Source organism: Mus pahari, chromosome X, assembly GCF_900095145.1.
Source record: "Mus pahari chromosome X, PAHARI_EIJ_v1.1, whole genome shotgun sequence".
Classification (NCBI taxonomy): Eukaryota; Metazoa; Chordata; class Mammalia; order Rodentia; family Muridae; genus Mus; species Mus pahari.
Window position 1 is genome coordinate 65,998,145 of NC_034613.1, and position 6,633 is coordinate 66,004,777.

At 39.8% G+C, this 6,633-nt stretch overlaps 1 protein-coding gene across 2 annotated transcripts in view; it reads left to right on the forward strand.

Moving 5' to 3' along the window:
- The window catches only part of LOC110313349 (F-box-like/WD repeat-containing protein TBL1X), a 163,066-nt gene that overhangs the window by 70,515 nt on the left and 85,918 nt on the right, over positions 1-6,633 (forward strand). Inside the window, exon 2 of one of the 2 annotated variants that reach the window (XM_029533968.1) lies at positions 3,777-3,844. The exons of the other annotated variant lie outside the window; for it this stretch is intronic. The gene's annotated coding sequence lies outside the window, so the exon portion shown is untranslated. The remainder of the gene's footprint in view (positions 1-3,776; positions 3,845-6,633) is intronic. 2 annotated transcript variants of the gene reach the window in all.

A 6,633-nucleotide genomic window follows, 5' to 3' on the forward strand; every position in this document is an offset into this window, starting at 1 on the left:
TTTTTTTTTTTTTTTTTTTGAGACAGGGTTTCCTCTGTGTAGCCCTGGCTGTCCTGGAATTTCCTTTGTAGACCAGACTGGCTGTAAACTCAGAGATCCACCTGTCTCTGCCTCATGAGTGCTGGGATTAAAGGCTGTGCCACTACGACCCAGCTCAAAATACTGTGTTTTTTTTTTCCAGTGACAACTAGTAATGATCTTTTTCAATTGCTTGCTTACTTATTTATTAGTTGGTTTATTTTGTTACACAGTCTTACTCTGCATTCCAGGCTCTCCTCAAACTAGTGATGAGGTGACAGGTATGTGCCATGACTTTAGCCAACTGATAATTTTGATGAGCCAGGAGCAGAAGGACCATGCAATTTTCCATATATCTTTATCACTCCCAGCATATGGGTAACATTAGGTGCCCTTCAATCTGTTTTAAGGGGAAGGTGGATGATGAAAGTTACCCTACTCTACCAGGTTTTTGTCTAGGTTGCACAGTGCTGAATGACAAGACTATATATTTTTTGCACACACTATGGAGTTCAATCCCAAGACCAATTTTAGATATGACATTCTCTGCATGCCAGGAAGGATTCTGTGCACTCTTTAGTGCATGTGGTAGAAGCTGTCCTCTAACATTGTTCCCATCTTTTATTTACTTGATGTAGGCAAGGAACAGAAAGTCCTGAGTGTGCGGGACCCTGTGATCCTAAGCCAGCTGGATCTGCCTTAGCTTCTCTGGCCTGGGATCTGTGCTCTTGATTCCTAGAAATTGCTTCACACCCAGAAATGTCCACTCAGAGACCAGGCTCCTTAAGAGTTCTTTCTTAGCAATTTTTATCAAGGATCCAAAAGAGCTTATTCTGCAAGGAATAACCCTGATAAGACAGGCCTTACAGAATTCAGGCGTGGATGTGAAGATAGAGGTGTTGATTTTGCTGCAGGTGTGAGGAGAGTAAATAGATTTTCTTCAAGGTCATGAGACTAGACAATGGGAAACTAGTTAGGAAACCTGTTTAATACCTCAGACAAAGAGGGAAGGGTGGGCCTAGATGTGCTGGCATTCACAAAATGGTTAACATATAATGCAAAGCTATGGATGAAGCCAATTTACCAGTTTGATCATGGAAAATCATTGTCTGTGTTGATTTATCTCTGTGTTCATTGATCTCCCTAACGTACTCAGATAATACCTATATATTTGTGTCCTCTCAGCCCCTCATACTGTTCACAGTAGAATGTACCATTCCAGTAGAACTAAAAATAGTTGACTCTCACCCATACAGCAAGTGGCTTAAGGTCTCCAGTAGATTCTTGATACCAACATTTGTTTGAAATTTTTCTTTTTCTGTGCCTGCATATGTGTAATAAACTGAATATATTATCACAGCAATAGATTAAAATAATAATAAATAAAATGGTTGTACCACTGTACTATGATAACTATATGAATGTGAATTTCCCTCACCATATCATTATGTGGTACCCATTATTCCTGTGATGACTCTGTGATGAAGTGAAGAGGGTAAGGTTAGCATGAAGCTTAATATTAAGTAAAATAAAAAAATTTGAATGCATAAGCATTGTAGTGCTATGACAAGCCATATGATAACAGAGATGTTTTCTAAGTGACCAATGGAGAAGTAGTATATACAGTGTAGATATGCTGTACCAAGGGACGAATCTCCCTCTGGATGAGGTAGAGGAGGACAGCACAATCATTCATACTTAAAACAGAGGAGTTTAGTTGTAGGATTTTGCACTTAATAGTTTTAGATCACATGCAGCTGAAACCAGAAGTCAAACCACAGGAATCTCAAGTATAAGGGAGGACTAATGTATTGTAACTGTAGGATTTTGAACAGCATCCCAGATGTCTCTACTATTTCAAACCAAGAACATTCTCATCCTTAATTGTAGTAGCCTAAGATGGATACAGACCGTGTCTTGTCTCTCAGTGGGTAGGCATGGTCACTCACATTTGGGAACAGCCCCTTAGAAAACTTGGGGATAAGAGCTGGAGAGATGGCTCCTTGTTTTAAGAGCACTGGCTGCTCTTGTAGAGGAATTGGTTGCAGTCCCAGCACCTGGCTTACAACTGTCTGTAACGAGTTTCAGGGGATCTGATATCATCTTCTGCCCTCTGTGGACACTGTATTCATGTGGTGCGTGCACATGGTTTGCCTGTGGCAGGTGTAGATACATAAAGATACACAGATATTCATGCAGGCAAACATACACATAAAATAAAAATAAGAGTACAGTTCACTATGGTGTGGCTTACTTTTTCCACCAAAGACTTCTTGAAAGTCTTACAGCTTTTTCAAACAACTTCACCAGATGGTGATCAAGTATTTAAATACATGAGCAGGTATCTTGGAGCTGGCCTGCTTACCGGTTGCAGATATTTCAAAACTGCTGGCCATGCATTCTGTCAGCCTATATTGGTTGGGCATATAGCTGCCTTTTTGCCCATCTTTATGTCTAAACGGTTCTGTACACCTGCCTGGGGTGTGATGGAGGCAACACACCAGAGAGTTAGAATCCCCAATTTCCCTTTCTTTGTCCTTATCACCTTAGCCATGAAGACAGGATTATCCTATATGCAAAAAGCACAGAGGATGGCTAAGGGTTGCTACTGGTCTCTGAGACACCATGGGGGACTCACAGTTCAGTAGACATGGCCCAGCAACAGGGATCCTGAATGATAGGCACTCTTACTTGAGCTAGGCTTGACTTAGTCCTCTGCTCCTACCTGCATTGAAGCTAATGTAGGAATTACAAGATCAGTTTGCATTGAAGCATTACTTGATATGCTTCCTATATTGGTATTCAGTTGACTCTGTGTGCGCACGCGTGCGTGTGTGAATTTGTTCACAGCTATTTGTCTTCAGAAATTAGGGACATCACATGTTCTGATCTTTCTCCTTTCTTCCCTGCACCAGTGAGGGCCGTCTCACCCCCCCCCCTTGTTTTTCCCACCATGTATTCCTATACTAGAAATTCTAAACAGGGCTGTTTGTGTCCTTTGGGGGTACTCTCTGTATCAAGGAAACAGCCTCAGTTGTCACAGTCAGGGTGACTGTGTAGGCTACTATGTAGCCCAGGCTAGTTTTGGACTTAAGATCCTTCTGTTCCTGCTCCCTGAGTCTTGGGATTACAGTTGTGTACCACTGCAGTCTCTCCATATAAAATTATCTTGTGTCTTACCTTGATTTAAGAGAAAGATCTATATTTTCACTTAGTGTGCGTTTGGTTGACAGAGGAGATTGTGTTAGCAGTGAGAAGATTGCCTGGGGAGATTTCTGTAACTGAGAAATGTCATTTATGGGCTGCTCACGAACAGTCTGAGATCATGCTAAACTCTGAGCAGGTTTCTCTGTTTCTCTGTGTACTTTTTACAGAGATACAACCATCAATTTGATCAGTGGCTGCCTGCCACTTACATGGTTCTTAATAGTAAAGCTACAGAGTGTTGTTGTGATACAGTTATGGAGCACTTCAGAGGGGTATATTCTAAGGGATGCATCCTTAAATTTGCTGGTGGGCAGCCATAGAGTGCTTATACAGGAAGTAACCTAGTTATGATACTGCAGGTGATGAAAGAATATGGGTGCACTATCTTGTATGTGGTCCGTTGTTGGCAGACACATCTACATGCAAGCCTAATTGACTAGACTTAACTTAACTAAATCACTTATCTGCCCAGTTAGATGATGTTGACAATATATACTTTAGCATGTGTTGGTTGACATTTTTATCTTACCTTGAGTATTGTATATTAACAGGTAATTGAAGACAGAAGAGAGGTCTGAAAAAAAAGTCAGGAGGGGGATTTGCCTATATTTGTTTCTGAGTAAGTGAAATGGTTAAAATGTTTTGTTTTCCACTATGTAGAAAGTTAACACACCAAGCCTCCCCATATTTCCTGAGATAGATAGATAGATAGATAGATAGATAGATAGATAGATAGATAGATAGATAGATAGTTGTATGTGACAGTGTTGGCTTTCTGCACTAGAAATAGTGATTTACCAACATTTGTTACAATTGGCTGATTTTACTAGCAAAAGGCTGAGAAAGAAAAGGAATTATGAGAAATAGCAGCAGTAGTTTATGACAAACATCTTTTACATTTTTTCCTTAGATTATGCTGAACCCTAGACCTTGCGTGTGCCAGGCAAGGATGCCAACATCTACCTGCACCCCTAAAGCCATATATTCCTCTTTTAATTTATCTTTAGGAAGCTGGAGATTTAGACCATTCTTTTAAATTTTGCAGTATTGGAGATTAACAGTCCTATGCATACCAGGCTATAAAGCTATACCTTCAGTCCTGTATTAGGTTAGAAAACAAACATGGAGAGTTGACTGCAGTGTTCACGGCTTTTCAGTGGAGCATAGCTGTTGATCTCTATCTCTTCTTCCTCATGCATATGAGGTTCTTAAATCACCAGTCAACCCTAGCTTCTAAAAACAAATTGAAATCATTTGGCACTTTTCTATATCCTGGGTTTTCTCTCTCTTCTATGCCCCTCCTGAAATTTGCGTAGACTTGGAAGTCTATGTATGTCAGCCAGATTATTTCCATAAATGTCTTTTAGCCCCATTCTGAGACATTTTTCATTTGTGATGATATGGGTGGATTATTAGAATAGAAGGAGGCAGCCTCTGGTACACTTTTGGAGGCTGACATGCTATCTGTCCTTTGTCACTCATTTTACAGTGGGGCATGATTGAGAGCATCCATTTTAGGCCCTTCTTAGGAACAGTCTCTCATTGCTGGCGTGGTTGTTTTTGTGACCTGTTTCTTCTGTCCTGTTGTAGAGAATACAGATATATGGTTGAGTTCATTTGGAGCAAGGAATTACAGAGGTGTGGTACACAGCCTGTGGTGTGTCTCTCTGTGTGTCCTTTGCTAAGTGTTTTGTAGCAGCTTTACTGAGATAGACAGTTCACCTGTTTAATGTACACAATTTAGTGTTTTTTTTAACTACATTCAAAGCATCATATCCCCGCCATCAAATTTAAAATACTTTTATCATTCTCTAAAAGAGCTCATACCTGTTAGCAGTCATTTTTCATTCTCACCTTCTCTAGCTCCTATGTACCATAGACCTACTTACTGTGCATGCATTTGCCTGGCTGTGGACTTCTGTGTGTGCTGGTTTCCACTCTGCAGACTGTTTTCAAGGACTACAGTGTGGTTTAGTAACAAAGTTTCATTTCTTAGTAGACACAAGTGCTAATCCATCACCTACTCATTCATTCACCACATGGCCAGTTTTGAAACCTCTTCTTTTCCTGTGGTGATGGGTACCAAACTCTGGGCCCTTCACACGCTTTGTCAGCGCTCTACCAATGAACTGTATATTCTCCAAGCCTCCTTATTTTTCTTATAAATAAGGCACAAGGCTTCTCTTTGTTGCTCAGACTGACCTTCAACTCACCTCCTTTACTCTCTGGAGTTTCAGGTATGTACCACCATAGTTGCTCAAAACTTTTCACTTTGAAACCATGATATACTTACTCATTGGAAATTACAGACACATTACTATGATTTCCTGTCATTGACATTTTCTAGTAGTCACATTGTCCTATAGGACATTCTGTCAGTATACATACATTTGTGTGTGCATGTATGAGAGAAGGAGACATAAATGCACATGCACACACACACATGCAGAGACAGGCATAAACAAAGAAATGAACCCACATGCACACACATGGAGATGCAAACTTCTTAGAAGTCTGGCCAAAAGCATTGCATGTACAGAATAAGACTTGAATGGCTGCAGTATTGGATGTACAGTACTGTAGTAAGAAATGACAAGCCCTTAAAGCCTCTATCTAATGTGCATGTTTTCAGTGTAATTGTACATTGGGAAAAGAATCACCATACTTTACTTTCTTAGTTCATTCAGGCTGTTGTAAAAAAACTCTAGAAATCCATTTTCTCACCTTTCTATAGACTGAAAGTTCAAGGCCAAGGTACCAGGAAAATCCAGTTACTGGCTAGCCACTTTTTTTATCTTCCAGGTGGCTATCTTTCTGTTTTGTTCTCTCATATTACATCACCTTTTTCGGTGGTTGTTTTTTTTTTTTTTGGCAGAGGAAGAGAAGAGAGAGGAATGTTTTTTGCTTTTCTTAGAATGCCACTAAACCCTAGTAGATCAGGGGCCCCAAGCTTGTGAACACATTTGAACGGAACTGCTGTCCTAGATGCACAGCAGGTTGTAAAGCTGTGAATGCGCTGGGTAGAGGGTTAGAAATTGTTCCATGAGGTGTCCACTTAGGTTGTGCATATTTTTTAGCTGCATTAAGCATGGATATTAGCTGGGTTTTTTCTCCTTTTTTTGGGTATACTGGTTTCAGTTTTTCCAGTGTATATCTAGGACTAGTACAGTTGCATTTTATGATAGCTGTGTTTCTAACCTGATTGTGTATATTTGTTTTTATAAGAGTACGTAAGTGTGCATCTGCATGTGGAGCACAGAGGCCAACATCAGGTATTTTCCTGACTTGCTCTGTACCTTGTTTTTTGAGTCAGAATCTTTTTATTTTTATCTTTTTATTTTTTCATGAGAATTTGTTTTTGTTTTCTTTTCTTTTTTATTATTATTTTCTTTATTTACATTTCAAATG